The sequence below is a fragment of the Borostomias antarcticus genome (assembly GCF_949987555.1).
Source record: "Borostomias antarcticus genome assembly, chromosome: 13".
Lineage (NCBI taxonomy): Eukaryota > Metazoa > Chordata > Actinopteri > Stomiiformes > Stomiidae > Borostomias > Borostomias antarcticus.
The window spans coordinates 12,995,039-13,004,424 of NC_140246.1; the positions used below are offsets into that span (position 1 = coordinate 12,995,039).

The window sequence follows — 9,386 nt, forward strand, 5'->3', positions numbered from 1 at the left end:
TAGGATTTGGCATTGTGCCCATCTCTTACGTAGTGTAGTATGGTAAATGGACTGCACTTATATAATATAGATAATTTTACAATGGCCTCTCATTCACCCATACATTCACACACCAGTGGCGGCAGCTGCCATTCAAGGTGAAAGCAATTTGGGGTTCAGTGTCTTGCCCAATGACACTTTGACACGTCATCAGGACGAGCCGGGATTCGAACTGCTGACCCTACGATCATTGCTCTACCTCCTCAGCCACAGACATCCTTTAGGAACCATTTGAGGCTGTTAATGACAATAGTGCACACACACACACACACACACACACACACACACACACACACACACACACACACACACACACACACACACACACACACACACACGATGCCCTCTAGCGGATGAGTCATTAGTTTCAGTTTGAAAATGTCATACATGTACCGCTCAAATCTAGCCACTAGGGCGCAGTGTAGGATAATTTAAGTAGGTATATTGGATTCATACAGTGTGATATTACACTTAATTCTCAGTATGTAACTTTTACAGTTCATACAGTTTGACGCTACTGTGTCCCCGACCATAAAGTAAGACAGCGGGTACGGTTATGGTGTTTGTTATGTTGCGGTAACGCTGTCACTTTAAAACCAGGTTGAGCGTAGATTACGTAAGATACGTAAGATACGCTACGTATCCGGAAGTGACGGTCCCGTTAAGCTAGTGACCGCAGAGGTCTGTATTTTGGGCTACGTGTAGGAGAAATGCCCCGCTGATTAAAGAAAACACACAAAAAAAACAACACAAAATGGAAATTGAGTAGATGAGAGTACGGTGAAACTAGCATAATAAGGTTGATGAATGAGGATTAGTTATCCTTGCAGATTCGTGTAGATAAAGCGGGTTACGTGTGAATGTGTGTTAGCTAAGCTAGCCGGCTAGTCGGCCAGTCATCATTGACTCTTGCATTAGCAGGCTTGAGCTTCCATCATCACAGGACCTTTCCAGTGCAGTTCTTGGAGATAGAATAGAATCGATAGAATCATATAATCGTATATTCTTCTGACTGTTTCAAAAAAAAATTGTGTCTATTTTGCATGCTTCTGTGCAATTTAGAGAGGATAAATCCAGGTGTGTAGGGAGATCAGGCTACAACCGGTGCGAAAACACAGAACCACTGCTTGTGCCCCCTCTGGTAAGTGTACCGATGAGCCAACGTTACAAAACAACAACCAACGTTAGCCAATGTAATAGTAAAAGTCTGATGATAGTTCAGTCCTTTAGGGAAGATAATTGTACCAGTTTTCTCCGCTCAGCGCATTCCACAATGGAAACGGATCTTTTCGACGAGTTTGGATACTACATTGGTCCAGAACTAGATGATGATGATGATGAGGAGGAGGCAGACGACCGACATCATGAGGTAGCTATGAGCAAAATCACTGTACTGTACCACTTCAGCTGAAACCATCACGTGTTACTTAATTTTGTTCTACATGCATGTTGTTAATTTGTCTCCCTCGGTGAAGGCTGGTGAGGATGACGATGATGAGTCTGTGGATTCTGATGAAGATGTACCAGGGATGGAAGCGGTCCTGCATGAGGATAGGAAGTATTATACCACAGCAGAGGAGGTGGAAACTATCGTCCAGGAGGAAGATACCTGTCCCCTCTCAGGTCAGAGATGATGCACACTTGTACAATCACAAAGCTGGATCAAAGCAGCACAGAGGTCAATGCACTATGGTCATCTGACTCACACAGATGCTTTCATACCAGTAGTCACACAACATTATTTGTTTATTTTTGTTTATTATACACAGGACCTGGCTTGAAGGTCCTTGAAGGTTAAAAATACACAGGACCTCGAAGGTTGTTTTATTAACCACACGGAACACACAGACACCAGGCATTTTTGTGGTTGGCGGTGGAATTTGTCCTCTACATTTCACCCATCCAAGCCGTCCGATGCCAGGGGCAGCCTGGAGCAGTGGGCAGCCCTCGTCAGTGACCAAGTCCAAGTGCTCAGTCCAAGTCCTGGTCTTCTTCCTGGAGCCCGACACAGAAATCACCTGTTTTAATGAACAATTATATACATTATATACACTCAGAGAACAGATTACTTACAAGATCCATCATAAAAAAAAAACATTTAAAAAAACAATCAGCAAGCAAGATGAGTCATCTACTGTGCGTTTATACAATAAATTGCATTAAGCACTATTATTGTTTTCTTAATAGTGTCTCTGGACATCCTCAGAAGGATGTCTGAGTGCCCCCTCAGACTAGGCTGGGTATTCTTCACCAGTGTCAGTGTGTTGAGGGTGATACCTATTTCCGCGAATCATGAGGGAGTGACTATTAACCGGAAAGATGGCCAAGGGTCTGACGGTGACATACGGAGCTTACTGGACCGACTACACCTAGGAGGTACATCAGAACTGCAGGCAGAGTTAGGAGCGCTTCTGATGAAGTACGCAGTTGTGTTTGCAGTTCATGACGAGGACCTGTGATCTACTGATCGGTTGAAGCATGAGATCCTTGTGGTGGATGAGACACCAGTCTCCCAACCTTACCGGCATATACCACCTAATCAGTACAAGGAGGTCAGCGAGTATAAGACTAGCCTACAGGAGACTGAACTTGAAGAGCAGGCATGACACGTTTCTGCTCCCACACATTGATGAAAGACAGGAATCTCTGAGTGGCGCAGATCTATTTGGATGACTTGCTTTCACCGACATTCCAGGATCGCCTGGTGAGACTAGAGACCCTTAAGAGGTTTAGGTGTTTAGTTAACTAGCTCGCTCGCTACTACTAGATAGCTACTACTTTGTACATTGCCTTGGAGGGGCAGCCAAAAAATAGCGGACTTTAAGATTGCTAACATTTTTAGCATAAGTCTATGGAGTTTAACATAGCGAAAATTGGCATCGCGGCTAGTGGACATTTTCTGACTGGGAGTGAAAGATGAAAATATGTCCTGTTGCTGTAGCTAGCTACATAAGTAGTGTAACAAGAGTTTAATCTATGTCTTCTGATGTTGGTAACTATGTAGGGCATACATTGTAGGCTAACATTAGCTATGTGTTGTGGACTAAATGGGTTAGTTCCCATTTTTAGACTATGCATTTTCAGCAATGCTTTTGCAATTTATTTTCAGCTGTTCAGCATTCACACATTTTCTGCAAGAAAACATATTTTTTTCTAGTAATGTGTTTTTTTGTAAGTAAATATTGTTCATATTGTTAATATTTATTTACCTAAGTTATGTACACGTTTCATTTCAGCTCAGTGTAGAGAAATACAGATAAACGCCTAACTATGATGATGTTGTCACCATGTATCTGTGACACGCCCACCCTGCGACAACACTAGTAGTTTGGGGGGGGCGTACCACCCCCCCCCCCCGAAAAAAATCCAAGGGGAAACACTGCTTATCCTTTAAGGGGCAGTGTTGATGGCAAGCTAGCACTGTTAAGTATGCTCAGAGCAAATTCTAATATGGCTGTGGATGGCTGTTTTAAAAAACAAACTGAATTGGATTTCCCTGATGTTCGCTGTCAGACATGTTAGATTATAGAATAATGAAGTTGGCCTTATCCTAATATTTATCTCCCCCCCCCCCCCCCCCAGATGTCCAGCAGCTCTCTCTCCCAGACCCCCCACAGATTAAAGAGGAACCGGAGCTGTGGACCAGTCAGGGGGGAGAGCAGCTTCAAGAAGAAGGCGAAGAAGTCTTCTTTATTAATCCCCTTGGGAAAATTCAAGGGCTGCAGTCTGATAGTACAGACTCTATATTAACTTGTCCCAGAGTGAGGAAAACCCACTGTGATCCAGAGGACTTGTGTCAACTCCAACCTCTTAAGGAGAACAGAGAAATAGACTCTTTACCCACCAACACAAGCGAGGAACCAATCAAAGCAGAGTCTAATGAAGAGGACTGTGGAGCACCAGTAGTGCATTCCATCCCTGGCCCCTGCCTCAGGACCAAGACCAACCGCTGGACCAAACCTCTTGCCAGTTCCGACTCTGGAAGTGAGAGTGAAGATGTTTCTTCTGGGGAGGCTGAGAGTAGGACAGCAAAGAAACCTCATCAGTGTGAGGAATGCGACAAAGTGTTTAGTCAAAAGGGTAGTTTAGTTAAACATAGAAGAACCCACACAGGAGAGAAACCATTTCACTGTGAGGAATGTGACAAAGCGTTTAGTGAAAAGGATCGTTTAGTTATGCATAGAAGAATCCACACGGGAGAGAAACCATATCAGTGCCAGGAATGTGACAAAGCTTTTAGTCGAAAGGTTAGTTTAGTCAAACATAGAAGAATCCACACAGGAGAGAAACCATATCAGTGTGAGGAATGTGACAAAGCTTTTAGTCGAAAGGATAGTTTAGTTAAACATAGAAGAATCCACACGGGAGAGAAACCATACCAGTGTGAGGAATGTGACAAAGCTTTTAGTCTCAAGACAAATTTAGTTAAACATAGAAGAGTCCACACTGGAGAGAAGCCATATCAGTGTGAGGAATGTGGTAAAGCCTTTAGTCTAAAGACTAATTTAATGAACCATAGAGGAACCCACACAGGAGAGAAACGATATCAGTGTGAGGAATGTGACAACGTTTTTAGTCGAAAGGTTAGTTTAGTTGAACATAGAAGAATCCACACAGGAGAGAAACCATATCAGTGTGACCAATGTGACAAAGCTTTTAGTCGAAAGGATAGTTTAGTTAAACATAAAAGAATCCACACAGGTGAGAAACCATATCAGTGTGACGAATGTGACCAAGCTTTTAGTCTTAAGACTAATTTAATGAACCATAGAAGAGTCCACACAGGAGAGAAACCATATCATTGTGAGCAATGTGACAAAGCCTTTAGTGAAAAGGGTAGCTTAGTTAAACATAAAAGAATCCACACTGGAGAGAAACCATATCAGTGTGTGGAATGTGGCAAAGCTTTTAGTCTTAAGAACAATTTAATGCACCATAGAAGAATCCACAATAAGTAGGCTGTCCTGTCATGATAAAACACCCACACAAACACAATCCACCATTAACATATTTCCTTCATAAATTTGTACCTAAGAACAGCCTAAGAAAAGCCTCCATCTGATGTGTTGATACCCACAATGGTCACTGAAATAACTTGGAACTGACAAAAGTAATAATAATTTTAAAAAAATACTGAAAATTAACCATTGTAAATCTGCCATTGCTTTTGAATTGTGGTTCAACAAAATAATTATAAAACAAACTAATTAAACAGCCCCTGAACATAACCGAGCCTCCTCCATGTTTCACAGTAGGTACAGTGTTCTTTTCTTTGTATGCTTCATTTTTGCATCTTTAAACAGAGCTGGTGTGACTTGCCAAAAAGCTCCAGTTTTGTCTCTGTGCAAAGAACATTCTCCCAGAAGCTTTGTGGCCTGTCAAAATGCATTTTGGCAAATTCCAGTCTCGCTTTTTTATGATTTGCTTTCAACAGTCATCTTCCATGAAGTCCACTTTGGCTCAAACAGCGACGGATGGTGCGATCTGACACTGATGTACCTTGACCTTGGAGTTCACCACTAATCTCTTTGGAAGTTGTTCTGGGCTCTTTGGTTATCATTCGTATTATCCGACTTCTGAGTAATATGTGCAACTGTAGTCACAGGAACATCAGGCTCCTTGGAGATGGTCTTATAGCCTTTACCTTTAGCATTCTTGTCTATAAGTTTTATTTCTAATCTCCTGAGACAACTCTCTCCTTAGCTTTTTGTGGTCTATGTTCGGTGTGGTACACACATGATACCAAACAGCACAGTGACTACACCCTTTAAATAGGCAGACTGACTGATTACAAGTTTGAAGACACCTGTGATGCTAATTAGAGGACATACCTTAGTTTAACATGTCCCTATAGTCAAATTATTTTCAATCTTTCTAGGGGTACCATCATTTTTGTCCAGTTAATTTTCAGTAAATTTGTATTAATTACTTATTTTGTCAGTTTCAAGTTATTTCAGTGGCCATTGTGGGTTTTTATTTCTTTAACGGAAGGGTACCAACAATTTTGTCCACATCTGTATCTTGAATTGAGAGGGAAAGCTGGGAGAGAACTTGAATGGCCAAAATAAATGCTAAAGATGGTGGAGCATCGGCCTCCAAATGTAGAAAGAAGTCATACTGCTGCAGGAAGTGAACAGCAAATGAGCTGTCACATTTTGTAGTGTCAGTAGTAGATATATAGGGAACCCCCCCAACACAAGACATTGGATGCTACTGTATTACCTGTGCAATCAACGTTGTCTCAGGAGAAGGGTGCACAATTGCTGAAATAAATAAAGTATTATCTTGTATCCTGTGGACTTCTCTGGTGCATCTTTTTCATATTTGCAGATGTTGATGCATTGTAAAAAATATTTAGTGCTTAATCTAACCTGTGCTCATATGAGGACATTACATTTTCACAAATCCTTGTCAATTTTTTTTTTTTGTTCATTTATGCACAATAATGTTTGTAGCTTGATATGGCACACACGTTTAAGCAGTAGCAGCAAGCTGTGACACCGCAAATTAGGAAGTACTCATATGAGGAAATTTCCAAGAGTATAGTAGTAATAGTTTTTGCCTGGGATACAAATTAGTCTACATTGATTTTTAATTTGTATTATTTATTTTTTTCTTTTCACATTTCCAGGGAATGTTTCTCTGTCAAGAGCAGAACGATTGCTCAATGCAAATCTAGGAGACAACCCTGAGGTGGAGGATTAGTCTCTTGGTGATGATCCTGGTGTGGAACAACTATGTGATGAAGATGATATTCCACCTGATTCACCAGATTCTAATCAGCAGAGCACTGATGATAGTGATAGCGAGCCACAACTCAATCCACCTGCATCTAAACATGCAGAGATCCAGAGGGCGTGTGTGTAAACCGTTCTATTAATACATCCATGGTGTAAACATCAGCGTGGTAAAAGTGTTGACAGCGACAGTGAGCCAGGAGCTAGTGGACATGGTGAATGTGATGACAGTCACATTGTGAGATCTAGAGGACGTGTGCATGTCAGTGTGTTGACAATTATGGTGAGCCAGAACCTAATAATGAACATGGAGAGCCCGGGCCAGGACCTAGAAAGAAGGACATGGAGAGCCCGGGCCAGGACCTAGTAAAGAAGGACATGGAGAGCCCGGGCCAGGACCTAGTAAAGATGGACGTAGAGAGTGCTGGAAGTCTGGTGCATTTACTCCAGACTTAGTTAAGTTTGAGGGTGAAGATGAGAGGCTGCATGAGCGAGACAATTGGCAGCCACTGGAGTATGCAGAGCAGTACATCGACACAGAGCTGATGAAACTCATGGCTGACTGCACAAATGCCATGTCGCTAGCTAACAGTGGGAGATCTCTCAACACTTCAGCTGAGGAGATGTATCATTTTTGGATGGATCAATTTTGATGTCTTACTCACAAACAAGGATGTTCTGGACCAGGGCCTTACAAATCCCTGCCATTAGCGACAAAAACTGCACGTGATACATTCTTCAAACTGAGGAACCATCTAAAAGTAATCATTGATGATGGCATATCAGAAGAAATGAGGAAAACTGACAGATTCTGGAAGACGAGGCCTTTTATGGATTGCATGCTCATAGGCTGCTTGCTTCATGTGTCAATACATGAGCAGATGATCCCATTCACAGGAGCCTGTCCATTTTGACAGTATGTGACACTAAAGCCCAATCCAATTAGCATGAAGAACTTCATGCTGGCTTCAGTGGATGGCATTGTGCTGGACTTTGAAGTCAATCAGGGTGCAAACGAGTTCACAGGTTCGGAAAGAGGAAGGACGGGGTTTGGGGCCTTGGTCATTGAACGTCTGTCTGAAACTCTACATCCTGGTACAAAAGTGTACCGTGATCGGTTCTTCACAATCATGCAAGAAAATATGCTATTCATCTCTATGGTCCAAAAAAGAAGGCAAAGGGCCAGCCATGTACCACTCTTGATGAGCTCCGTTGCATTCTTGCATCAACCACAGACCAGTTGTATGAAGGCATTTTACAGTATAGTGCAGTACAGTAGATCTGTGGTAGTAGTGATTGTAGTTAGTGCAGTAGTGCTTGTAGTTAGTGTAGTAGTGCTTGTAGTTAGTGCATGCTGCATGCCACTTCTGCTTGCTACTCTGCTTTCAGCTACCGCCACTGGCTAGCCCTCCTCACTGAGGGTGAAAAGAGGAGCGGAGTGCGTAAGCCTCCTTCTGCCGGTAAAAAGCCACTCCATCGCCAGACTCCTACTACCTCGCGGTCCCAGGCTAAACTGTAGGGGATCTTGGAGCAACAGTGGGCCCCAGAGGCAAGGCGCGCAGGCCCACCCATGTGTGGACACACACTGGCTCCTGCCAACCACTGTCCCAGCTATGGGCAAATAGCATGGGCAGAAGGGGCTCATAGCCATGGTAGGCAACCAACCCATCTAGGAGAAGGTCACTCCGAACAAAAACCACAGGTGCTGCTCGCGCCTGGCTCCGCACCATATACCATCTGGAGGTGTGGAGCAAGGGCGGATGAGAACTTTAAGCCCAAAACGGCCAGAGTAGGGCTGTGAGGAGTTGCGCCCCACAGTCCTTAACTAGCATTGTAAAGCCTGACAATGGAGACACCGATCATCGAGAATCCTACGCTACACTTCCAGCGGCGGGAGTCTGCAGGAACCAAGCAGCGGACTGTGGTGCTGGTCTTCCCTCGGGGGGACACTATGACGACTGGACCCCAAACCCTCTCCATTAGAGAGGAAGGGTTCAGTCTGACCACAGCCCACTGTCCAATGCACTCTTGCGCTGTAGGAGACCATTTATTATGGGAACCTTCAACGCAAACACAGTAAGGGAGGAGACACGGCTAGAGGAACAAGCGCACTGTGTTGGTGAGAGGGGAGTGGAGATCGTGGGAGTCCAGGAGCACAGGAGAGTGCACACTGACCAGCCAGGTTTGTTCTGTAAGACTAGCACTTACGAACAAACCTCAAACCTTCTTACATTACAGAAACGATTTGTTAGAATGGTTACATTCTCTGAACCACTTGCGAGCTCAGGCCCTCTGTTCCAAAAACTTGCGATTTTGAATGTGTATGATATAAATGTGTATGAGATTAGCTTATTTGTGTTCCAACAAAGAATTCATCTTTTACCTCCAAGTTTCTGTCATATATTTCTGTCTAACAACCAAGTCCACAGCTACCCGCATCTTTCCGCCTATAATAAGGCCTTATATAGGAGGCTGCTGATTCAAAATAGAACCACATATTGGCATCCTGGTTGCTTTGGGATGTAGGGACACTACATGTAGACCATCTGTGCAAATATGATGTAAAAACAACCATCTGGTAGAAAATGACAAAGGATTATCTTGGAATTC

The 9,386-nt window shown here is 43.3% G+C and overlaps 1 long non-coding RNA gene across 1 annotated transcript; it reads left to right on the forward strand.

Annotated features, from left to right (window-relative positions):
* The first annotated feature begins 852 nt into the window (after nucleotides 1-852).
* Nucleotides 853-4,660, forward strand: LOC311316685. The gene is made up of 4 exons (XR_014630726.1): nucleotides 853-1,180; nucleotides 1,288-1,408; nucleotides 1,515-1,662; nucleotides 3,622-4,660. It is a non-coding gene; the product is annotated as an uncharacterized lncRNA (long non-coding RNA).
* Nucleotides 4,661-9,386: the final 4,726 nt, after the last annotated feature.